The following is a 27,809-nucleotide window of genomic DNA, read 5'->3' as shown; positions in this document are numbered from 1 at the left end:
CTATACCTAAAATATATATCTATATCATCTATAACTATATCTATATCATCTATATCTATAACTATATCTATACCTATTTCTATATCTATCTATACCTATATCTATATCTATCTATCTATCATATATATATACTTTATATATACTTTTAAACTTATATATACTTTTGGTGGCTCCTACAACTACGATTTTTGATGGAATATTTACATGGATTGTGCCTAACTAGGTCAAGAATATATGATCCACAAATGACAATGCCAAATATACTCCCTCCTGTTCTCATAACCTACTGAAGTTGAGGTTTCACTGGACCTCAAGCCATTCCTCTTGCTGCCCATCACCCAGAAACTAATGTTTGGCCTGAAGGAAGAATCATGGTAAAACATCCAAAATCATCAAGTCTTTCCCTGGACAAACAGGAAGGTTGGTATTAGAGAAAAGATATATAATAGAACTACAGAACCAAATTCTATAGTCCATGCTGTCCTTTGCTTAACTGATGTCTGGTAATTTATAGATAAAATAAGGATTGGGGAGTTGATCATTTGAAGTAGGTACACTATATTTCCACTCTTATATTCACTCTATAAGTGGGCCCCATTAGTTGACAAATTCATTGCAAAAATGGAATTGGAAAAATGAAATTTTTGAATACACATGCAGGAACATAAATGATGCCCATGGTCCATGAATTTCCAGTCACAAAATGTAGCACAATATTCATTCAATTAAAGGTATGTAGGGAAAATAGTGGCAACTAGGAAACAGATTAAACCTAGGGAATTGAAATTTATGTCAGAAGGTTGGAAATTGGAGTAAATTAAATCTCGAGTAGAATCTCCTTCCTTCCTTGTTCCTAGATCTTTTCTACCCATGACAAACCCCTGAATAACTTTCTTCATTCAGAGCATGTGATCACTAATGAGGAAGAGAGAAGTCTCCAGCTTTAGAGAGATGTAGCATGTAAAGATTTCTACTGTGTCACAGGAAACACTCCTGGAGAGGGCACCTCCAAATCTGGTCAATGTAAGGAAAGCTGTTCAGCAGGTAGGCCATGGCACTTCTCAGTGACATCATCATTAGACCCTCCATGAAAAATCTCTTGCATCCTGGAGAACACTAGCTTCCTCTGTGACATCACAAGGTTTATCTTGACAGCAACTACCTCTCAGATATTCCTTCTATATATCTATGGTTTACTATTTGGCCTCTAATTCGGAGTAAAGAGCCATTTGGAAGGGAGTACAGATAGGATGAAGAGATCAGAGATGGGGAGAAGGAAGCTGGCCTTCTGTCTTGATATAAAATAAAAGAAGAAATATGTGGTTCTAGGGAAAATACCCTGGGAAGATGACTATAGTTATTTTGTTCTCTAGGTGCACCGAGCTCTTGGAGAAGTTGCTGAACATCCTAAAGACTTTTGGGCAGATGGTAAAGTTTCTAGATACCCCTTTTTAGATTTCAATTGTCCTGGGGATGTATGGCTGGTGGTCAATGTATTCCAGGAAGAGTACTAGAGCCAGATTGTTTTTAGATGCATGGGCTAATGGCATAAGGTCCAAATGATTTTTTTTTTGATGTGGACATTCCGTCAGACCTTTGGAAATATAAAAGGGTTTTGTATTTTTGAAGTCTAATTTGCACAATAAAAAAACACTTTGAGCATCTTTGGAGGACATGAGATGTCCAGCATTCCCTTGAAAGGATTGGTAACTTTCCACATTTCCTTCGTCATTTTTTGAAAATTCCACGGCCCTTTGGACAGATGGAGAATGTGTGGGACTCACCTGAGGAGTAGTTGTAGGTTTTGGTGTCTCTTTTGCAGAAGAAGATAGCACAAGATTTCTTTTGGCAGAAGGGGGAAGGTTGAAACTGTCTTCCTTAGAGGAGAAATATTTCAAGACTCCATCAGAAGGAACAAACCTTAAAACACTGTTTCTAGAAACTGGATGCCTGTGGTCCATTTTGGTAGAGGGAGAATATCGAGTATTTCTGCCCAGAGTGGACATGTGAAAGAAATCTATTTGGGTAGATGGGGATAGTTGTAAAGCATGCTGTTCAGATGCAGTAGATCCTAAGACATCCTTCTCAGATGAGGAAGGTCTTAATGTACCTTGTACATGTTTAGAAATCCTGACTGACATCAAAATGGGGTGTAGGTATTAGAGCTACCTCTGAAGATGAGACCTCTCCTACAGCATCATGGGCATATGTGAGAGGGCTGAGAGCCTCATGAGCAGATAAGGATGTTTCTACATATTGTTGACTAATTGAGGAAGTTCCAAGAAATATTTCTTTTGCTAGAGAAGAGGAAACAGACTTTCGTATAGAAGAGTCAGTTTCCCTAGCCTGCTTGACAGGAAAAACAGGTTCCAAGGCCCCTTCAGAAGGTAAGGAAAAGTGCAGAGCCATTGAAGTATTTTACAAATGTTCTGGGTCCGCTTGTGGGTATAAAGAAGGACAGGCAACCCTTTCTGCATATTTGGAAGAGTGTGTAGCATCTTCTGTAGTTGGGGAAGATGGCTAATCTTGAGGAGATAAGGAAGTTCTATAGACTCCTGTGAAGTTTGCGGAGGTCATATGCATTCTTTTGCACTAATGGAATCCAAGGAATCCCTTTCCTCAGATTTCGGGGATGCTACAGACACTGGTGTTTGCATATCATGTTCCCCTACTCCTGGTTCACATATGATTCGACCCATAACCTTCTCTACAGATGGAATATGTCCTAGAACATCTTTTGCACATGTGTCCAATCCACAAGCCAATCCTAAAGATGTGGCTGTGGGTAGAACTCTTTTGTAGATGTTTCTTGTCTCACAGAATCTTTATGAGATAGAGTACTACTCAGAGAATACTGCTCAGTTTTGGAAATTCTAGCATCTCTGATTTATATGTGGAAAATTTTGGAACCTCTCCGTTCAGGACAAAATGACCTAGAGTCCCCTGAGGATGTAGGAGATGTTTTATCTTCTCTGCACATTGTATAAATATGGAGCCTGCATGGCTCATTGACTGTGTGTTGTGATAAACCTGGCTCTTTTGAGCCTAATGACAAGTCACGTGGGTCCTTTTCAGTGGTAGAAGATATTTGAATAATTCTCTGTTGTATAGGGACATTTGCAGTACAAGGGGAAATGGTGAGGGTGCTAGAACATATTTTTTTATGTTTGGAAGGCGTAAGAGTTCCTTGGGTGGACTCAGAATTTTCTAACACATCTTACACGTGTTTGGAATTCTCAAGAGCCCCTTCTGAAACTGGCAGTGGTCCTTGAACTAATGGTGTAAATGCAGAAAATTTTGTCTCTGCTTGGGCTGGTATGTGTGTTATGAGGTTCACTTGGGGATTTTGTCCCCCTTGGACCATAAGTGATTATTTAAGCCCATTTTTAATAGTATAGGACATTGAAGGTCCTCTTGGTTTAATAGGGTACTTCTGAAATTCCCTTTGTCAGCAGAATCAGGTTTCAAACTCATTTTACCCGAAGCAGATTGCATAAGGCACTTTGGTGGAGATGGGAGGCATCTTTGTCTGTCTTTGTGAGTGGACATGGCTGTGATCCCTGCTTTGGCAGCAGGCCAAGGTAGTAAAGTCTCATGGGGAGACAGGGCAGGATTTAATCCATTTGTGGAATATGAGAAATCACAGAGATAACCTTTAAGAGAAGAACTTTTGCAGCCCTCTTTGTCTGATGGGATTTGTTGTACTCCCCTTGAACAGAAGGGTCTTTTCCAATACACTTTGGAGGAGAATTGGAAAGACTGGAGACCTGTAGGATAGGGAATGAACATTTGAAACTCCTTTGGAAACTCTGTGGGACAGAAACCTGATCACCCAGAAGAGTGGGCAATACTGAGACCACAGGGAAGGAGAGATTGCCACTTCTGATCACCGGTGCACACATTCCTAGCCCAAGAGGAAACTGCAGAGTGCCTCTGGACACATGAATATAGGAGTAGTCAAGCTTCAGGAGCCCTGCAGTACAAACTGCTCCTGGATCTGAACTGGTCCTAACATTATTCTACACCCTAATCTCATGTGGGTTGAGGAAGTCTTAGATTGTCAGAGGGGCAGAAACCCCTGAGAACTCTGCTCACTGTCCTGAGTCAAGAAAAAAACACCTAGCTCCATCTGGGCCTCCTGTTAATAGGGACCTAGGGGCAGTAGGGGCAGAACATTTTTGGTTGCAGCCTTCATGGAAATCTGCAAGTCAGCCCAACGAGTGACTTCAGGCCTGAGACAAGAGGTGAATCAAACTTTTCTGCTTGAAGTGAGCTGAGTGGTGGTCTCAGGACACACAAAGGCAGAACTGCCCTGGGACCAGTCAGTTCCAGTTTCTTGCAGGCTCCTGAACTTCTGTGGTCCTGGCCCAGAGCTCCCTGATTCTAGATGCTGTGGGAGAGAGAGCTGATCACCCAGGAGTGTGGGCAATACCAAGCGTACAAGGAACAGAGACTGCCACTTCTGCCCACCATTGCCCACACCTCTAGCCCAAGACAAAACTGCCTAGTGCTTCTGGACACAGGAATATAGGAGGAGTAAATCTAAAGGAGCACCATGTTCCAGACTGTGCCTGGATCTGAACTGAACTGGTCAAACAGCTCCTTGTACCAAAATCCTGAGTGTGGGGGAACTAGACCTTCAGAGAAGCACACACTCTTGGGAAACCAGAGAGGACTACACTCTGCCAAGATTCCTGACTCAAGAGGAAAACATTTTGTGCCATCAGTGTCCCCACCCTACAGTGGGACCTAGGAGAAGTATGGGAATTTCCTTCTCGTTCCCGCCCACAGGGAAAGATGAAAGGGAGTGGACAGGAGCAACTACATGCCTGAGAACAGAATACTTTGTTCCCATAACTGGGTAAAACAAAACAGGAAAACAGGTCTACAGCAATCCTGACACACAAGCCTACTGGGCGGTCAACCACCGACAGAAAGACCAAGAGAAGCTAGCTACAGAGACAACCTGATGGCTAGTCAGGAACACAAGCAACAGAAATCAAGACTACTTAGGCACAACAGAACCCAATTCTCCCATCAAAACAAACAGTGTATATCTAAACAAAAGCAAGATCTAGATTTAAATTCACATTTTATCATGATGGGGGAGTGTGTTAAGAAGGTCATAAATAACTCCTTTAAGAAGACAAAGGACAATAGAAAATACAGAAGTAAACAAGTAGAATCCCTGAAAGAGTGAACTCAAAAGTACCTTAAAGAACTACTGGAAAAACTGCAAAACAGGAGAAGGAAATATACAAAACCACCCTGGAGTTAAAAATAGAAATAGACACAATAAAGAAAGCACAAGGAAGACAACCCTGAAAATGGAAAACCTAGGAAAGAGACCAGGAGTCACAGGTGCGAGAATCACCAACAGGATAAAAGAGATTGAAGAGATAATCTAAGGAGCACAAGATTCCATAGAAATCATTGACACAACTGTCAAAGATAATTTAAATGGAAAAGCAGCTAGCCCAAAACATAAAGGATATGCGGGGCACAATGTGTAGATCAAACCTAAGCTTAACAGGTATAGAAGAGAGTGAAGACTGTCAACATCAAGGGACAGTAATATGTTCAACAAAATTATAGAAAGAAACTTCCCTAATCTAAAGAAAGAGATGCCCATAAACATACACAAAGCCGACAGAACTCCAAATAGATTGGACCAGAAAAGGAAATCGTCCCATCACATAATACTCAAAACACCAAAATCAAAAAACAAATAAAAATATTAAGAGCAGTAATGGAAGAGGTCAAGTAACATATAAAGACAGACCTATCAGAATCAAAACAGAATTCTCAGCAGATACTACGAAAGCCAGAAGATCCTGGACAGATGACATACAGACACTAAGAGAACAAAAACACCATCCCAGGATACTGTATCCAGCAAAACTCCTAATTAACATAGATGGAGAAACCAAAATATTCCATGACAAAACCAAATTACAGAATATCTTTCTACATATCCAGTCCTGCAAAGGACCCTAACTGGCAAGCCCCAAAACAAGGAGGCAAGTAACATCATAGATAAAGCAAGAAATTAATCTTTTCACAACAAATCGAAGAGAAGCACACAATCATTTTCTAACCTGCAATTATGAAAATAACAGAAAGCGACCATCACTATTCTTTAATATCTCTCATCATCAATGGACTCAATTACCCACTAAAAATACACAGATTGACACACTGGATATGTATTGAGGACACAGCGTGTTGCACTACAGGAAACACACTTCAGAGACAAAGACAGACACTACAGCAGAGGAAAAGACTGGAAAAAAACTTTCCAAAGAAATGGTCTGAAGAAGCAAGCTGGAGTATCCATTCTAATATCATACAAAATCAACTTTCAACCGAAAGTCCTTCAAAAGCATAAGGAAGGACACTTCATATTTATCAAAGGAAAAATCCACCGAGATGTACTCGAAATCATAAATATCTATGCTGCAAATACAAGGGCACCTATATACAAAGAAGAAACCTTACTAAAGTCAAAGAACATATGGCACCGCAAATAATAAGAGTATGAGATTTCAACACCCCTTTCTCACCACTGGACAGATCATGGAAAGAGAAATTAAACAGATACATAGAGAGACTAACAGAAGGTATAAACCAAATGGACTTAACAGATATTTAGAGAACATTCTATCCAAAACAAAAGGAAATACATTATTCTCACCACCTCATGGCCCTTTCTCCAACACTGATCATATAATCAGTCAAAAAGCAGGCCTCAAAGGATACAGAAATATAGCAATAATTCCATGCACTCTACCAGACTTCCATGGGCTAAGGCTGTTCTTCAAAAACAATCAGGAAAGAACACCAACATATACATGGAAGTTGAATAATGCACTACTCAATGATAACGTGGTCAAGGAAACATTAAAGGAAGAAATTAAAGACTTCTTCTAATTCAATGAAAATGAAGGTACAATACACCCAAACTCTTGGGACACAATGAAAGCTGTTCTAAGAGGAAAACCCATAGCTCTGAGTGCCTACAGAAAGAAACAGGAGAGAGGATACATCAGCAGCTTGACAGCACACCTAAAACCTCTAGATTAAAAAGAAGCAAATACACCCAGGATGAGTAGAAGTCAGGAAATAATCAAACACAGAGCTGATATCAACCAAGTAGAAAAAAAGGGACTATACAAAGAATCAACAGAACCAATACCTGGCTCTCTGAGAAAATCAACAGTATATATTAACCCACAGCCAGACTAAACAGAGGATACAGAGAGTGTCCAAATTAACAAAATCAAATATTAAAAAGGGAGACTTAACGGCAGTATCAGAGGAAATTTAAAAAAAAATCAATCTACTACAAAAGCCTATGTTCAACAAAACTTGAAAATCTGGAGAAAAAGAACAATTTCCTAGACAAATACTAGGTACCAAAGCTAAATCAGGAAAAGATAAACCATTTGAACAACTCATAACTCCCAAAGGAATACAAGCAATCATCAAAACTCTCTCAACCAAAAAGAGTCCAGGATCAGATAGGTTTAATGCAGAAATCCATCCAAAATTCACTGAAATTTTCATAACAATACTGTCCAAAGTATTCCATAAAATTGAAAAGATGTAGTACTACCGAATTGCTTTCATGAAGCCACAATTGCTGTAATAACTAAAACACAGAAAGACCCAACAAAGAAAGAGAACTTTAGACTAATTTCTCTTACCAATATCGACACAAAAATACTCAAAGAAATTCTTGCAAACCTAATCCTACATCACATTAAACAATAATACACTATGATTAAGAAGGATTCATTCCAGACTTGCAGGGATGTTTTAATACAGAAAACCAACAATCTAATCCATTGCATAAAGAAACTCAAATATGAAAATTTTCATTAGATGCTGAGAAAGATTTTGACAAAATTCAACATCCCTTGATGATAAAAGTCCTGGAAAGGACAGATATTTAAGGCCCATACCTAAATATATACAGCAAATACATAGCTAACATTAAACTAAGTGGAGAGAAATTTAAAGCAATCACACTGAAATCAGGGACTAGACAAGGCTGCCCACTCTCTCACAACTTATTCAATACAGTTCTAGACGTCTTAGCCAGAGCAAGCAGACACTAAAGTAGGTCAAAGGGATAAAGTTTGGAAAGGAAGAAGTCAAAATAGCACTCTTTGCAGATGATATGATAGTATACTTAGTGACCTCAAAAGTTCCACAAGAGAATTACTAAGCCTGGTAAACAATTTCAGCAAAGGGCCTGGGGATAAAAATAACTCTGCACAAAAGCTAAACAAGCGGAGAAAGAAACAAGGGATATGACACCCTTCAAAATAGCCTCAAATAATATAAAATATCTCAGGGTGACTTTATCCAAGCAAGTAAAAGATATAAGCACATGAGCAGAACATCATGTCTCCGAAGAAAGTGAAAAAGATTTCAGAAAATGGAAAGATCTCCAATGCTCATGGACTGGCAGGATTAATATAGTAAAAATGGCAATTATACCAAAAGCAACCTACAGATTCATTCCAATCCCCATCAAAATTTCAGTCCAATTCTTCATGGAGTTAGACAGAACAATTCATAAATTCTTCTGGAAAAAAAAAACCCAGGATAGCTAAAACTGTCTTCAACAATAAAAGGACTTCCCTGGGAATCACTATCCCTGAACTCAAGGAGTATTACAGAGCAATAGTGATAAAAACCATATGGCTTTAAGTCAGCGTCAGGCATATAAACCAGTGGAATAGAATTGAAGACCCAGAAATGAACCCATGGTCACTTAACTTTTGAGAATGGAGCCAAATCCATCCAATGGAAAAAAAGATAGCATTTTCTGCAAATGGTGTTGGTTCAACTGGAGGTCAGCATGTAGAAGAAGGCAAATTGATCCATACTTACTGCCCTGTAGAAACCTTTAGTCCAACTAGATCAAGGACCTCCACATCAAACCAGATACACTCAAACTAAGGGAAGAAAATTGGGTAAGTATCTCAAACACATGGGCACTGGAGAAAATTTCCTGAATAAAACAAAAATGGCTCATGCTCTAAGATCAAGAATTGACAAATGTGATCACATAAAATTGCAAAGCTTCTGTACGGCATAGGACATTGTTGTTAGGACAAAATGGCAACCAACAGATTGGAAAAAGATCTTTACTAATCCTATAACAGAGAGTGTATATCCAAAATATTCAAAGAACACATGAAGTTAGCCGGCAGGGAGACAAAGAACCCTATTGAAAAATGGGGTTCAGAGCAAAACAAAGAATTCACATCTGAAGAATATCGATTGGCAGGGAAATACCTAAAGAAATGTTCAACATCTTTAGTCATAAGGTAAATGCAAATCAAAACAACCCTGATATTTCACCTCGCACCAGTCAGAATGGCTTAGATCAAAAACTCAGCTGATAGCAAATCCTGGCGAGGATGTGGAAAAAAAGGAACACCCCCCATTTTTGTTGGGATTGGAGACTGGAACAACAATTCTGGAAATCAGTGTGGAGGTTCCTCAGAAAATTGGACATTGATTTATCTGAAGACCCAACTACACCTCTCTTTGGCATATATCCAAAGATGCCCCAACATGTATCAAAGACACGTGCTACACTATGTTCATAGCAGCCTTATTTATAATAGGAGAAGCTGGAAAGAACCTAGATGCTTATCAACAGAAGAATGGATACAGAAAATATGGCACATGTTCACAATGGAGTGTCATTAAGAGATACCAACTAAATAACGATGGAGAAACTTTACTGGCTCTTTATCTGATGTATGGATCATATCTATAAGACACAAAATACCTTATTCATCAGAAATAAAGTAATGCAATTAAATATGCAATATGGTTGATTAAATGCTTAAAATAATGGCACAGTAATTATCAAAAATTATATGAAAATTACTAAACCCACAAATCGTTGATGAAGTACAAATACAAATGACAGTGTTTGAATAGTGTTGCTGGAACAAAGAACCCTGGTATATGTTTGTTGGATCTAAAATTCAATATAGCTACTAAAGAAATTAATATAAAACTGAAAACTGAAATTATTTGTGATTCAATAGTAACACTGAAGGAATATGTACCTTGAGGAATATGTCTATTCCAGGTATAACTCCATGACTGTATTTACCTTCTCACTGTTCAAAATATCCATGTTACAAAATTGGAAAAATAATTTATATAGGCACCAGACCTTTTTTTTAACCATCAAAAGAGCAAAATTATATCATTGGCATGGATATTGATGAAACTAGATATCATTGTGCCAGTTGAAAATCCAGAAATATGAAGACAATTATATAAATTTTATGAAAATCGCCAACTGCTGTTTGTTTGACTTTGAAGCCTCTACTATAGAAGGAAAGTCAGATGTCATGTTGTAAACATGGTCACATTTTCCCCATGGCTCACATGGCCATAGAGAGGATCCTACTATTCCTGTTTTGCTAAATGGCCATGTTGTTAAACTGCCTTCCAATACTAACTGTTTTTATCCATACATTACTACTTTTATGATCTGTGGCCAGAGAAATGTATAGGTGTACTGTGCAGTAATTACTGTTGATCTGTGTAACTTATATAAGTGCTAAGACCATGAGAAGAAGAAAGCTGAGCATAAGGATGGGGAAACAGCAGAAAAGGAGAAGGCCAAATTGGGGAGTGAGAGGATCCAACCGTGACATCTAGAGATGAAACAGTTGTCGGACCAATGGACTCACTGCATCTACAGTCGTATGCACAACTCCTGTACACAGTTAAGACAATGAATTAGGGAAGATCCCAACAGGCAGTAATCAGTGAACCAATAGATTATAAAGAAAATAAAACAGGAAAATATAAAGAACATGAAGCTGGAAATGGAATGAATCCAGAGAGAGTAGAACCAAGTTAAGGATCGGTGTGATCAAGGTACATTGTATTCGTGTGTGAAGAATAAATAAAATTCTAAAATAAGGAAAAAGTTCTGAAAATATATTAAGGATTTTTATATCCTATGGAAGTCATTTTTTCCCAAAAATAGAATGGAGAATCCTAACTTTTTGTAAGTTGCAGAAAATTCAGTGAAAATATGTAGTTACATTAGTTCAGTGCATGCTGTCTGCATTATGGAAATATCAAACTGAGACTCATTAATCTGTACAGTTAACTTATATCACTTCTTCAAATAAAATAAAATAAAACACTGTGTAATGATCCACCAAAACCAAACTGCACAATAGAGATTGAAATGCAAACCTAAAAATGCCCAGTTCTTAACCTCAACAATTTTACTCTTTGAAACTCCAAATACTTATGAATATAAAAGTTCTAACCTGATAATCAGCATATCTTATGGTGTCTCTGTGACTTATATAGTAAGACTTTTAGAGTTGCACATTGCCATAAATTATGTCATTCACTTTTAAAATCCTAGGACAACAAGATCTAAAATTCATGGGCTTTGGTCCTGACAGCCAGGGAGTGCACTCTGTACATGATCACTTTATATTAATTAGCTAAACTCTGAAAGGCAATTTGCTGCCTCACATAATTAAATTGATTCATTGCTATGGTTATGGTAAGGGTTTCATGTGAGTATATATATATATATATATATATATATATATATATATATATATATATATATATTTCTCAGGACAAATTTGCTTTCTCTTGTAATGGATAGTGGGCTATTGATGAGCTTAAACCTCTTCCTTCCCAACATAGCACTTGCAATAGATTATTTTTCACTCTCGATCCTAGACACAATAAAGATAGGAAAAACACTGAATATATTATGGGCTTTGTTCTCTGTCCCAAAAGATCGTTTTTGACTTCATCATATTCACCACCACAAACAACACCACCACCAACACCACCACCCCCTCCACCACCATCATCAACATCAACATCATCATCTTCATCTAATTTACATGAAATTGAATTTGGAATCTTGTTACACCAAAGGATGAAATGAGAAGTATTTTGCTTGAAGAAGAGATGTTGATTAACACTAACTCCTGTACAGTCATTTTAATGTTATAAAGACATTATCAAGGTTTCTTCAGATGATTGATTGAAATGCTAGCATGCTGTACATCAGGGTTTGAAATTCCTGTTGAGAGAGAATGATCTTTTACAGCAAGGCCTTCATTATCAAACTTTAATTTAACCCATCTACCAACGAAGTGAAATTGTCCCAGAAATAAAATAGTGCCTCTCCAGAAACAGCTTTTATCCACTGATACACATCTACTTCTATTTCGTAATTGTCATGCTGATGTGGGCTTAGGATACAATATATTCTGAATTATTAATGGTATTTTAGTATTATTTGGGTTAATTGTGAAAATTTCAAAGGATCATACCTCTTCCTTGATTGTATCCCATACATTTAATTTGATCTTGAAGAGTTGCATGAAAACTGAAGTATCGAAAACGTATATCTTCCCATTGAAAATTTCTAACATCCATCATGTGAAACTCCCACTGGACTTCCGTGGATTAATATCTCTGAAAGCATTTAATGAATTTCCTATTGCAATATTGCAACTCTACAGAAGCTTCACTCCCATAGTTGCAGTTCCAGATTGGCTGTAAACAAATAATTTTCCTTGCCTTGGAAAGGGTTTAAAATATTTTTATTAACTTTTAATATAAAATTTGTTAAGCCTTTGAGAAAAGTGGGCAGACAGGCACTAGAAAGTATGTTTTTTAAAATTCTTTTCTTAAAATTTGACTTTTTCATGCAATGTATTTGAATTATGATTTCCCTTTCCTCTATTCCCTCCTTCTTCTATTCCTCTCCAGTCATCTGTATCTACATTCTTCTGACTCTCACTAGAAAACAAACAGTCATCTAAGGGATAAAAATAAAATGAAAGTTCATGAATTTGAATAGAACAAAACAACAGATAGAAAAGAGCCAATGCAGGCTACAAGAATCTGATACAGACACAGAGACACAGACTTCCATTCACACAATCAGGTATTTCATGGAAACAGAAAACCAAGAAAAAATATATACACAAAGCATACAGAGTAAAAATTAATAGATAAATAAATAAATAAATAAATAAATAACAAAAGGAAAAAGACATTCCGAATAAAAACTCCTGTCATATTATGAGACAAGGATCCCCCAAAGATGTTGTTCAGTTCCCTTATTTCTTTATACGAATTCTACCCTTAAAATTAGTTTGGTTACCCAGTGAGATTCCCTTGGAGAAAACTAAGTTTTCATTTTCAAATGATTATCCACCGGAGATAACTTCCAGTGTAGAGATAAGGTGATATGCAGGCCTTGGCCTCTTTCAAGGGCTAATTAATAGGTAAGGAAATCTGTGAGGTGCTGTCTTCTGAGCTTGATACAGTTGTGGCACTCAGGAACTCAGAATACTTACATCTATCTGAACAGACCCTATATAATATTGACCCTGCCTATTCAAAGGAACTAAGCTAAGTGTTGGAGAATAGAAAATGATGTAGCCACTGGTGTCTTACAAGTTGTTAAGTGTATAGCTTCATGGTCTTTTTCACAAAAGTGACTCAGGTTAAATCCAGGGGGTCATGAAGGAAAAATAAAAGATATGCATGTGCTGAGGGGATTTGGTCTAAAGAGGATATGTTGGTTGGGGAAGATAAGATATTGGGAGTGTAGTGGGCTTCCATACATGTGTTGTGCATGTATGGAATTGTCAAAGAATAACTTGCTTTCTTAAAACTTCCAAATGTAACCACTAAGATCGGTTTGGCAGATATTCTTTCAAATCAGATCTATTTGTTTTTAAAATTGGATCTCATTGTGTAGCTCAAAATGACCTAGAACTCCCAGTGTTCTGTCTACTGCCTCCCATGCTCTTGTATCAGGTTTACTCTACATTGACAAAATTATAGAATATATGTTAATCTTCTGTTTATAAAGTTTAATTACATAATGCAATAATCTCTCATTTGTTTTTCATTTAACAATATATCTTGAATACATGTGCATGAGGAATTTCTTCATGGAATATCATGCATTTAATAAATGGTAGATTACTCATTTGTTTAAATAATAACCTAATTGTGGCATTCAGATTATTTTCATTTTCATTAAGTAAAGTTCGCTACAGAAAATCAGCATGGACACTGACTTTGGCACTGTACTCAGTGGTGATTATTTACAATATATTTTGTTTAAATTACAAAACACATTGTTGGAATGATCTCAATGCTGTAAAGTAATGAAATACTTGTATAAATACTGCCAAATTTCCATCTCTGAAGACTATAATAAATACATAATGCTATCAATTTTTTGTGAAAGAACCCATAGTGTACCATTCAAAATTAAATGATACATATATTTTAAAACGGTAACAGTCTCTGATTTCTGTCAGTTGTTGGATTAGGGGAAGGATTGACGAAGTTCAAGTGGGGGGCAACCTCTATAGGAAGACCAGCAGTCTCAACTATTCTGGACTGTTGATATCTCCCAGACACTGAGCCAACAACCAGGCAGCATACACTATCTGCTCTGATGCCCTGACACATGTATAGCTGACGACTGCCTGGTCTGACCTAATCCTTGAGAGTTTTGAGGCCCCAGGGATTATGGGGCCTGGCAGAATCTGGGGAACATCGTCTTGGAGTCAGGGAAGGAAGAGGTGGAATGGGATGAGTAACTGTGTGAGGGGACAAGGAGATTGTACAATGGAAGGAATGTATTTAAATAAAATAATTTATAAAATAGTTTTACTCATAAATTCAAATGTTAGATTTTTTTAACATCCACATTGCAATTCAATAGTGAAGTTTAACATTTTATCCTTACTGAACTGTGTAAGCTTTAATCCTTAATTTACTCTTCATACTATTTGCGAATTGTCTTCTTTCTTATTATATTGTAGCAATTGTGTTTGCATATGTAGAATGTTTACTATTCATAATATGTGCAGAAAATACATTCATGAATCTTTTTTATTTGAGTGATCTGTTATGTGTGAATGCGTATGAATAGATTTGTGCACATGGACACAGGCACCTGGGGAGACCAGGAGATGTCAGATCCCCTGGAGCTGCTTTTACAGCTGGTTGCAAGTGGCTTCGTGGATGTTGGAAAAGGAATGTGTTTGCTCTTATGAGTATAAGTGCTCTTAACCACTAAGCTAATATTACAATACTTATTCCATAATAAAATCAACCTATTTATCATTTTCTCATGTATTTCTGGTGTCTTTGTATTTGAGACATCTTGGCACATTCTAGGTGCTGAGACTACACTCAGCCATCATTTTTTCCAGTTTTCTTTCCTTTATCATCGTAAGATGTGTTTGATTAAATATGTTAATATTATACTGTAGATCTTTCAAATTTTTCTTATAGAACCTTGGATAAGTGTCTGTTTCTGTCCTCTGCACAATCGATCTCATGTGTTTTTGCTTTCATATAGAATGAAGTAAAAGCCTGTTAGTTTTCCTTTGAATAGTTAGTGTACTAAGAAAAAGTGTTTAATTTCCTATTTTAAGACCAATACAATATATTATTTATTTAAAATGTTCCTATATTTTTGTTTTTTTTCTTTTTCTTATCATTATTGTTCTCATTAGTCTCATTATTAATATTCTGTGTAGCCTTTTATGTGTGCAGGTGTTGTGGTGAATATTGAAGTCTTCAAAACATATATGTGTAGGTATCAAATTTAGGTTCTTGGTTTTTCAAGGCATGAAATTTTATCTGCTGGGACACCTCACTGGAACACACTATAAAACTTTAAGGTGACATATAGCTCCAGGCTGCTTTTATGTAAACAATATTTTCATCATTTTGCTTTTAATAAATATTTTTGGTTATTCTAATATATTTTATTTTCCATTTATACTTGGTAACCCAAGTATGCTTATTTTAATATTTAATTAATAATTTAATCATGATTATTATGCACTTGAAACCTAGCTAATATGATATAATCTTATACAATTGAATAAATGCAATTATTTACCTAAATCCTGAAGCTTGGTACGTAATTTTGTTCATTATTCCTTTGTATTTGCATAAAGCAGAGAATATTTCATCGTTATAATCCTGATGCCAATTTTAGAAAGTATGACAGCTACCAACTACATGTGACTTTCAATCACTTAAAAGGTGTTTGGATTATACTATTAAATTATATTTCCCCAACATCAAGTAAATATTTATTTTGCTTCAATTAAAAAACGCTCTATAACAGGAAAAAGTTTAATTTCCTTTTGTTAGTTTAAGACTAAATGTAACTTTTACATTCTCCTGAGTATCAGAAAGTAACTATTAAAGAGAAAGATGTGCCAGGCACAGGTCTAATTTCTAGTATAGCATGTAATTACAATCACCAGTCTTGTCAGTTTCAAGTGATTGTTCACATCATGCCTGTAAAACACAATGATCAACATGACAGGATAAACATAAGGGCAGTGCAGTGGCAGAAATAGCTTGCTGATAGCCAACAGCTCTCTAATTTTGCTTAAGTCCTGTTCAATGAACATGGATGGTACTGGTAATTTAGCCACATAAATAAGGCTATTGCAGCTGTGACTATGGGGGAGTATATACAGTCCCTTACTTACTTAAGCCAGTATCATACCTAACATCAATCAAAGTCATGTGTCCTTATATACAGAATTAATTACAGTCTCTGCAACAAAGATCACAGTAAAAATCCCAGCCTTTCAAAATGCAGGATAGAAATTTCAGGTGCAGTCTCAATGCATCTATCTATAAAACGTCACTTGATTCAAGGCTGAGGAACATTACAGAAGAGGGGAAAGAAGATTGTAAGAGACTAAAGTATACTATGAGATGGTGTTCCAAAGTAACACCAGAAATTACACTTATAGCATCTCACTAACATGACTGCCTAAACAACAGCTGAGGAAGAGTGGGAATGGGGAAGAATGGAAGTTTATTTTTCTTTCTCTGTCAATTCCTTCTTCTTCTTCTTCTTCTTCTTCTTCTTCTTCTTCTTCTTCTTCTTCTTCTTCTTCTTCTTCTTCTTCTTCTTCTTCTTCTTCTTCTTCTGCTTCTTCTTGTTCTTGTTCTTGTTCTTGTTCTTGTTCTTGTTCTTGTTCTTGTTCCCGTTCCTCTTCCTCTTCCTCTTCCTCTTCCTCTTCCTCTTCTTCTTCTTCTTCTTCCTCTTATTCTTCCTCTTATTCTTCCTCTTATTCTTCCTCCTCTCTCTCTCTCTCTCTCTCTCTCTCACTCTTTCTCTCTCTCACTGTTGGATATTTCCTGTTTACATTTCGAATGTTATTCCCTTTTCCAGGTTTCCAGTCCACAAGCCCCTTAGCCCTTCCCCCTACCCTTCTATAAAGGAGTTCACCTCTCCACTCACAGCCTCCCTACACCTCCCCACATTCTCCTACACTGGGGGTACAACATTGTCCGAAAAAAATTGTTTCTCATTCCATTGTTTCTCAACAAGACCATCCTTTGCCACATGCAGTTGGAACCATGGGTCAGGCCATGTATAGTCTTGCTGTTGGAAATTTGGTCTCTGGAAGCTCTGTTTGGTTGAGATTGTTATTATTAACTTCAGTTCTTTCAATCCTTTCCCTAATTCCTCCAACTGGGGTCTGATTTGGTTCAGTGGTTTGCTGTTGCCATTTGCCTCTGTATTTGACATATTCTGGCTGTGTCTCTCAGGAGAGATAAATATCCAGTTATCGTCAGCCTGCACTTCTTAGCTTCATACATCTTATCTAGTTTTGGTGACTGTATATGTATGGGCTACATGTGAGCCAGGCTCTGAACGGCAGGTCCTTCAATCTCAGTTATAAACTTTGCCTCCTTATCCCCTCCCATGGGTATTTTGTTTCCCCTTTTAAAGAAGGAGTGAAGCATCTGCATTTTAACCATCCTTCTTGAGTTTCATGTGGTCTGTGTATTGCACGATGGGTAATTCAAGCTTTTTGGATAATATCTACTTACCAATGAATGCATACCAAGTATGTTTTTCTTTGATAGAATAACCTCATGTAGGATGATATTTTCTAGTTTATTCTATTTGCCTATGAATTTCATGAAGTCATTGTTTTGATAGCTGAGTAATATTCTACTGTGTAGATGTACCACATTTTCTGTATCCATTCCTCTCTTGAAGGACATCTGGGTTCTTTCCAGCTTCTGACTATTTTAAATAAGGCTGCTATGAACATATTCGACTATATTGCACTGTTGTATGTTGGAACATCTTTTGGTTATATGGCCAAGAGAGGTATTACTGGGTACTCAGGTAATGGAATGTCCAATTTTCTGAGGAAACTTCAGATGATTTTCAAAAGGGTTGTACCAGTCTGTAATCCCACCAACAATGGAGGAGTGTTCCTCTTTCTCCACATCCTTGCCAGCATCTGCTGTCACCTCAGATTTATATCTTACCCATTCTGACTGCTGTGAGGTGGAATCTCAGATTTGTTTTGATTGAATTTCCCTGATGACTAAGAATGTTGAAAATTTATTTAGGTGTTTTTTGACCAGTTGAAAACCTTCAGCTGAGAATGTCTTGTAACTCACTCTACCCCATTTTTAATAGGGTATTTTTGCTTTCTAGAGTCTAACTTCTTAAGTTCTTTGTATATTTTGGATATTATCCACTGTCAGATATAGGATTGGCAAAAATCTTTTCCAATCCGTTGGTTGCAGTTTTATCCTAATGACGGTGTCTTTTGCCTTACAGAAGCTTTGCTGTTTTATGATCTCCTATTTGTCAATTCTTGATATTAAAGCATAAGTCACTAGTGTTTTACTCAGGAAATGTTCTCCAATGCCCATGTGTCCAAGATTCTTCCCCACCTTTTCTTCCATTAGTTTGAGTGTATCTGGTTTTATGTGTATGTCCTTGATTAACTTGTACTTAAGCTTTGTACATGGTCATAAAATTGGGATTATTTTCATTCTTCTACATGCTGACTTCCAGTTGAACCAGCACTATTTCTGGAAAATGCTGTTTCTTCATTTGGATGGTTTTATCTCCTTTGCCAAATATCAAACGATAGGGTGTGTGGGTTCATTACTTGGTCTTCAATTCTATTCCACTGGTCTATCCATCTGTCTCTTTACCAATACCATGCAGTTTTTTTTAATCACTATTGCTCTGTAATACTGCTTGAGTTCAGGGGTGATGATTCCCCCAGAAGTTCTTTTTTTGTTGAGGATAGGTTTAGCTACATGGCTTTTTTCTTATTCGGAATGAATTTGCAAATTTCTCTTTCTAGCTTTATTAAAGAAGTGAGTAGGAATTTTGATGGAGATTACATTGAATCTGTACATTGCTTTTGGCAAAATAGTCAACTTTACTAAATTAATCCTGTCAATACATGAGCAAGGAATCTCTTTCTATGTTCTGAGATCTTCCTCAATTCCTTCCTTCAGATACTTGAACTTATTGTCATAGAGATCATTCATTTGCTTGTTTCAACTAACACCAAGTTATTTTATATTATTTGGGACTATTGTGGAGTGTGTGATTTCATTATTTTTCTCAGCGTGTTTATCCATTGAGGAGTGGAAGGATACTGGTATGTTTGACGTAATTTTATACCCTGACACTTTGCTGTAGTTATTTATCAGGTTGAGAAATTCTCTGGTGGAACTTTTGGGGTCACTTAAGTATATACAATCATATCATCTGCAAATAGTGATATTTTGATATCTTCTCTTCCAATTTGTATCTGGTTGAACCCCTTATGCTGTCTGATTTCTCTGACTATGGCATGGAGTCTTGTTTAGAATGAGTAGGGGAGAGTTGGACAGCCTTGTCTAGTTCCTGGTTTTAGTGTGAATGCTTCAAATTTCTTTCCATTTAGTTTGATGTTAGCAACAGGTATGCTGTATATTTCTTACAATATGTTTTTTTTTTTGGTTCTTTTTTTCAGAGCTGGGGAAAGAACCCCGGGCCTTGCACTTCCTAGGTAAGCGCTCTACCACTGAGCTAAATCCCCAGCCCCACACTATGTTTTGATATGAGCCTTCATTTCTTGATTTTTCCAGGATTTTTATCCTCAAGGATTGTTGAATTTTGTCAAATGCTTTCACACCATCTAATGAAATGTTCATGTGCTCTTTAATTTTGAGTTTGTTTACATGATGGATTACATTCATGGATTTTACTATATTAAACCATGCTTCCATCCCTGGGTTCAAGTCTACTTGATCATGATGGATGATTTTTTTGATGTGTTCTTAGATTCGGTTTGCAAGAATGTTATACGTATTTTTCATCAATATTCATAAGGGATATTGGTCTGAAGTTCTCTTTCTGTGCTGAGTCTTTGTGTGGGTTAAGTATAAGAGTAATTGTGGATTCATGTAAGGAATGTGGTAGTTCTCTGTCTGTTTCAATTTTGTGGAAGAGTTTGGATAATATTTGTATGAGGTCTTCTAAGAAGGTCTGATAAAATTCTGCACTGAACCATCTCTACTTGGGCTCTGTTTGGTTGGGAGACTTTCAATATCTGCTTCTATTTCTTTAGGAGTTATGGGGTTCTTTAGATAGTTTATTTGTTCCTGTTTTAACTTTGCTACCTGGTATCTGTCTACGAAATTGTCCATTCCTCCAGATTTTGTAGTTTTGTTGAATATAGGCTTTTATAGTAGAATCTGATGTTTTTTTTTTTTTTTTTTTTTTTTACTTTCTTCAGATTCCCTTGTTATGTCTCCCTTTTCTTTTCTGATTTTGTGAATTTCGATACAGTCTCTTTTACCTCTGGTTGGTTTAGCTAAGGGTTTAACTATCTTATTGTTTTTGTCAAAGAAACAGCTCCTGGTTTTTTGATTCTTTGTATGGTCCTTTTCATTTCTGCTTCATTGATTTCATCTCTGAGTTTTATTTCCTGCTTTCTACCCCCCTTGGGTTTACTTAGTTCTTTTTGTTCTAGAGCTTTTACATGTGCTATCAAGCTCCTGATATATGCTCTCTCCTGTTTCTTTTCGCAAGAACTCAGATCTATAAGTTTTTATTTTTAGCTCTGCTTTCATTGTGTCACTTATGTTTGGGAATGTTGTGTCTTCATTTTCATTAAGTCCTATGAAGTCTTTAATTTCTATCCTTATTTCTTCCTTGACCAATTTGTCATGGAGTAAAGCATTTTTCAACTTCCATGTATACGTGAGCATTCTGACATTATTGTTATTGTTGAAGACAAGTCTTAGTGTGTGGTGATCTTATAGAATGCATGGGATTATTTCTATCTTCCTGTATCAGTTGAGGTCTGCTGAGGGACCGATTGTGTGGTCAATTTTGAAGAATGTTCCATGACGTTATGAGAAGAATGTATATCCTTATATTTTAGGATGGAATGTTCTATAAATATCTGTTAAATCCATTTGTTTCATAACTTCTATTATGTTCTCTACATCTCTGTTTAATTTCTGTTTCCAAGATCTCTCCAGTGATGAGGATGGGGTGTTGAAATATCCTACTATTATCATGTCAGGTGCAATGTGTGCTTTTAGCTTTAGTAAGTTTTCTTTTATGAAACCTCAGGATTTCTCGTGAGTCATTTTTATTGCACAAATCCAAATGTAAATACAACATTCTAGTTCTTGAGTTAATATTCTGGAAATTTACCTGGGAGATGAAAGGCCTCACTCTCTAACTAGAGAGCTAACTATACAAATACAGAAATTACTAATGAAAAGTAAGTTGCTTTAAAAATATTTCATATTAAAAATATAGTCATTCTCTGTGTTCGCTGTGGGAAGGCTGTTTATTTGTTTTTGTTTTTTGTTTCTTTTATTTTAATATGGATAAATATTTACACTACATTAAAATAAGGGTGAAATGCATAACAATAGAATCCTATGCATTCCAGCATTTTTTTTCTACAAGAACAGAGTCCACTGAATGGTCAAGTATGTTCAACAGCACTCTCGCTTCATAACTGTCAGAGCTTTAAGTCTACCCTATGTTCTCTATACTTAGATTTTTATAACTTTTGTATGAATGGGTCAGATCAATCTAATAGATCTAATAAAGTATTATACCTGACTATGTCCCCTGCCCCCACAAGAAAATCGTGTATTGTTTTTCTTTTTTTGTTGTTTTTGTTGTTTTGGAGAGCTGTGTTTTTTCATTAACCCAAATAGAAAATTAATCTAGTGATCAATTATTGAACAGAAACGAAAATTATGTATTGTGGTGAGAAATTCCCCAAAATAGCGTGTACCCAAATGTAAATCTAAAATGTTTGTGGCTAGACATGCACACAAGCTCATGACCCATGTAGCTGACAAGCATTCCACACCTGATCAACTTAAGTGATTTGGGAAATTAACTTATTCATACAGAAGTAAACTCATGGGGAATGCTTTTTTTCTTAGCCGTGTTTATAAGTGATCAAATGGTGAAGCAGGATGTAAACAAATACTGTTATCCTTCATTGTTGCTTATACTAACGTTTTAATTCATTTACAACCTCTACGTGCTTTTTTCTATTGTGTTTTCGGTGTCTCTGTCTCTGCATGAATATATAGGCATACAAGTGTGTGTGTGAGTGTGTGTATGTGTGTGTGTGTGTGTGTGTGTGTGTCTTATATGGTATTTGTAAACATAGATAACATGTTTATTTATCTAAAATTTGGAAATACTGAAGATCACATTTGATTTGTGGATTAACCATGTGCTGATCTACTCACATACCTCTGACATTTCATTATATCAAGTGAATAGAGAGAGAACCTAAGAGGCTGGTGATATCTCCTACTCTACACTTGTCAGGAAAAAGTGGTATATTTTTTGTCAAGAAAACCCAAACATCAGCAAAGACATATACACTCCACAAAACAGGAAAGGACATCTCATTTGAAGGGAAAAGTTATCAGAGTGTGAGAAAAATGAGTTTGCCACATTCCAATATTTGAGGGACATGAGACTGAACTTAAGAAGATATAATGGGAAGGGACAGGCAGAATCCCCAAGGAACCAAAGTACGCTTAGCACTGGAGTTCCTCATTATATGAGAGCTCAGATATTGGTAAGGATGGTAAACATAATGATAAGAACTTTGCAGTCCATACTCAGTCTCAATATAAGGCAACGATGTGAACAAGATGAAAAGTAGTCACCACCACAGTGCTAACAGCTACTTTAGCAGTGACATTGTGAAAAACAGAGTGTAACTATAGAGAGAAGAAAAGGTAGATATTTGAAAACAGACTAGGCTCTGCTGGAACTGAACAATTTTCCATGAAAGTAACCAAGCAATCACACCACAGGTGCCATATGCAAAAATGAGCAAAGAGGGATGAACTGTATAAATACTATGTGTACAGAAATACAGGTAGTTTGTTGGAATTCCATGATGTTGAGATTAAAGAATAGGAAGGAATTTCTATCAAGTCAGGCACCATATCCTGTTCTTAGAATACTCACATTCAAGAGACTGAGACAGAGAAATTAGGAATTTCAGGTTAGCCCGGACTACATATCAAGACAATACATCTTTTATTCTTTTTTTTCTTTATTTAAATCAAAAGTCTGGTTGATAGAATATCACGAAAAATATTAAGAAAATAGAAATTTAACGCCTATGCAGTGATACTCCTGCTAAAAAACATGTTCTATAAAGAGACGTTAATTATTAAGTTACAAATACCATCTGTCATATTGAAGGTTGTGGCACGAAGGTGTATGGTGTTGTTTGGTTGATCATTCTTCACTTCCATGTCTCACTTTACACATCTTAAAAAGCTTCTCTGATGACCTCCTTACTGTGTAGATATCAATATGTGCCTTGCCTTTAATTCTATGTATTAAAACCAGTTATCATTTATTTATCAAATGATTATTTGATTTTGCATTATCTTCAAAAATAATGGGTCTTGAGGAATTTATACCTTTATTGTGTGGGTTTGAATATTCATAATAGCAATCAGAGAATAATCGGGGCCCAACACACACACAGGGTGGTTGGAGAGACTATACCTGTGGCAATACGAAAGCATAGAAATAAGTAGGTTGATCTATTTTTCTGCATAACACTTATAACTAGTTACTGATTAGAATGGTGAAAAAGTTGAGATACAGTCAAGGTTTTCTTTTCCTTAATTTCAATGATTGCTTATAGAGCATGTGAAACTGAACTCACCCATGGGAAAATTACTGCCTGAACAGCATTAGTGCAAAGACTACAAGTTTGCACCAGCTTTGTAAATATTTGGACACTTGACTCAATGCTTAACACACTTTGGAAAATCTCCTGGTGTTAAGAGAGAAAGTATTAGATATGAAAATCTGTGAGAATAAATCACTTCTAAGCTTTGATTTTTGTGACTACAGAGAAAGACTTTGACTCTGATGTAACTGAGTGTCTAAAAGTATTAAAAAATCAATATCTCTTATCTGCAAGAATCCTTCTAATGGCTTAATGCTCTGTCTTCCAGGAGATGAGTGTTAATTGTGTCAATTGCTCTTTGTGGCAGGAAAAGGACTTGTCTGTCAAATGCTTTTCAATCGCCAAGAAGTTTGAGGTACCTGGAGAATGCTTCCTCCTGTCAACCCTCATCCTGCTCTCATTGCCTTTGTTATCTGCACCAGTACATCTCTACACACCCCCATGTACATTTTTCTGATGAACTTATGTATCCTGAAAATTGGTTACACTAGTTCTGTCATACCCAATATATGGAGAGCCTTGAAAGTGAGATCTGAGGAATCTCTCAGGAGGGATGTGCCACACAGACGTTTTTCTTCACACTTTTTGTATAATTGAGTGCTGCCTATTGCCAGCCATGGCCTTTGTCCACTGTATGGCCCTGCTTCATTCTGCAGCCCAAATGAGTAGTGAGGTATGTTCCCACAAGGCAATTGTTTCATGGGGAATAGGTTGCCTTGTAGGGTTGGGAAAAAACTACTTGAGATCCAAATCTAACCACCCACAAGGAGTTGAAAAATTATTGGTCATCTTCCATACCACAGTGATATCCATGCTGAACCCATCAACTTTGCTTAAAGTACGAAGAAGTCAAGACAGGACTGAAAAGAACTCTGGGTCTGAAGAAAGTTCTGATAATAAATAGGTAATAAAGGATCCCAAAGTGCTCTTTCAAAAAGGTGCAAAGTCTGTGAAAGAAAGAAAAAAAATAATAACTGTGCTTTTTCTTGCTGTCTTGAAACAAACTTTAAGAAACATACCTTTTTTTAAAGTGTTCTCTTTATTCACCACCATGCTTAATTGCAAACAATTGTAAAGTATGCTTGCTACTAAATTACTTTAGTAGATTAATCCTGTACTTAAGTGGTTTCCTCTGGACAGAGTTTAAACCACATGTTAATGTCTCAGGGTCTTGAAAATTCTCTGTATCCATTCTTAGCTATTTGGAAATCTTTCAGAAATTGTTTGTACATGATCTCAGCTCGTTATGATACAATTCCATATTCCTCAGTACATGTAAATTCTTTGCATTGGACTGGAACTGCTAATTAGTTCTCAGGAGAGTGAATTGTTAACCTCTGCTTTGTGTACCATTTGATCAGTCCATACTTCAGTTTTGTTCACCCAGTGTCTATTATTTTGGAACAGGAGTAGTCTTTCCTCCACTTTTTGATTTCTAAAAGGGCTGTGGAAAAGAATTTCAGCCAGGTGATTCTCAACATCAATATCATAGTTTCAGATAAACACACACACGTACACACACACACACACACACACACACACACACACACATACACGCACACACACATACACACATGCACTTACACACACACATCCACACACACACAAATATGCATTCACATACAGGAACTGAAGTGGGTTTACAAGTGACCGAATACAAATATAAAAGTCAGCTAGAGTTATATAATTAGATTCAGGTTGCTATTCAACAGTAAAATAAAATAATATAAAATTAGAATCTTGAGTCTTTATGAGTATAATGAAACAAAAATAAAATTCCATTTAAGTGTGCTGAAAATATTGAAGACATTGACAAATTACCATGACACCAAAACTACAGTATTGTTTTAGGCATGAGTCACCCATACAGAAAGACAGTAATTATATTCTCCTCAGACTCATTGTTCTGAGTCTACTTACATGGAGTAAGGACCATTCAGGTCAAAATGTTGGTAAAAAAATGACGAGATGTTGAAAGCAATGCATAAAGTATTGAAGAGACACACAGTCTTTCCATAGGCATTAAGTAATTCTCTTTTAACTTCTATTACTTTAAAAGGAAATACAAAAGAAAATACATTAAAATATTTTAAATATGAAAGGAAAATAATTTAAAATAATTTCATTGCTCCATATTTGGTTCTTGTTAAGATGACAGATATCCTCCTAATGCTTAACTGCGATAAGCGAAGCAAGAAACACTTTGTGGTATCTGTGGCAAGTACATATAATCTCAACCTAAAAGAGGAAAACCACTGGGCAAATCCAAATTCAGAGACATTCTTGCAAGGTAAGTAGTTATCTTCAAAGGTGTGGTCACAGAAGATAAAAATATTAATGAATTATCACAAAACTGAATGACTTAAGATATGTAATAAGTAAATGTTAACTGGATTTCTGGATTGGATATGGTCATAGAAAGTGTACAGTTCTAGAAACATTGTTGTTATGATTTGGTAAACCTACTGTGTTACTTGTAACAATTTTTTTTCAATTTTCTGATTTTTGAGAATTAGTCATTAGATTGCTTAAAGTATAAAAATTCAGGAATTAGGACACGACATAAAACCATACTGTTTCCTAGCAATTAAATCGGTTTTTCCTGTATAGTTTGAATTCTTCTTTATTTTTTGTATTTATTTATTTTTTTAATTTATTTATGTCTCAAATGCTGTCCTCCTTCCTGTTTTCCCCCCAGAGTCCCTTAAAACAAACAGCATCCCTTTCCGATTACTTCTTTCAAAAAGACAAAGCAACACTAATTAAAAGTCATGTTTAGTCCCTTGATAGCTGTTCCTTTGGCCACACATTTGAAAATCTATATCATTGATAGTGCAGACATTAGGAAATATCTTCAAAAATGATCTTCAAAAATTAAATATTCTCCAGTAATCAGCTATCAGCTATCAGCTTGACAAAAGTGGAAGAATCCATGAACAAAAATATCCTTGTAATGTACGTAGAGAAAATTGATCAGACAAGAAGGAAAACATGTAGCAACCTTCCTGGATTCAACACAATAGAGCCTACGTTCCTGTAGTGTATTCTTCATGAGTTTATAGAGTTTATGGGCTAATACCTGGAAAAGAACTCCTACAAAAACCAGCAGCAAATTAACCACAAACTGCAATGTTTATACAAGCCAAAGAAATATGTGTAAAGTATTATTTTCAGCTCTATATGAGAATATTAATATTTTTTAATTCGTATATTAATAAAATTTTAATTTCATTTCTGCAAATTTTTATTGCAATTTTTTAAATAAATAGATTTTAAGTGACTTATGTGATCATTACCTTTTAGTGGTTTTGATTGCACTATAGCACAATAAAGTGTTTATTTGACTGTGATCATTACTATGAATATTCACGAAAATCAAATTATGTCAAGCAGGAACTGCTCTTCTGTTTTTATACTTTTAGTTGTACATATGCTTGTTCACATGTGCAACACATGCATGCCTACTGTCCAGGAGGTTGAAGAAGGTGTGAGGTTCCGTGATGCTGAAATTACAGCCACTTGTGAGCTGTCAACGGGTTCTCTGGAAGAACAGGTAATGCTATTAATCACCGAATCATTCATTCATCTGCAGCAAACACCATTTTTTGTAAATATAGTGACTAAATTGTCCTGTCTTCTGCATAGACTACTGTTTTCTCAAATGTGATAATTTAATATTAAACA

The 27,809-nt window shown here is 36.2% G+C and overlaps 2 long non-coding RNA genes across 3 annotated transcripts in view; one reads left to right on the top strand and one right to left on the bottom strand.

Annotated features, from left to right (window-relative positions):
* Positions 1–235: 235 nt before the first annotated feature.
* Positions 236–27,809, top strand: LOC134484763 (uncharacterized). 2 transcript variants are annotated; one of them, XR_010062528.1, is made up of 4 exons: positions 236–420; positions 1,374–1,428; positions 26,277–26,415; positions 27,548–27,809. It is a non-coding gene; the product is annotated as an uncharacterized LOC134484763 (long non-coding RNA). The 2 variants fall into 2 exon arrangements; XR_010062529.1 differs by lacking the exons at positions 236–420; positions 1,374–1,428 and adding an exon at positions 24,197–25,029.
* LOC134484762 (uncharacterized) overlaps positions 27,511–27,809 on the bottom strand; it is a 165,801-nt gene continuing 165,502 nt past the window's right edge. The window contains exon 5 of the long non-coding RNA XR_010062522.1: positions 27,511–27,666. This is a non-coding gene — a long non-coding RNA (uncharacterized LOC134484762). The remainder of the gene's footprint in view (positions 27,667–27,809) is intronic.

This window comes from Rattus norvegicus (assembly GCF_036323735.1).
Source record: "Rattus norvegicus strain BN/NHsdMcwi chromosome Y unlocalized genomic scaffold, GRCr8 chrY_unlocalized_5, whole genome shotgun sequence".
NCBI lineage: Eukaryota > Metazoa > Chordata > Mammalia > Rodentia > Muridae > Rattus > Rattus norvegicus.
Note: the sequence above shows the minus strand (reverse complement) of the source record. Positions and strands in the feature narration are given on the sequence as shown.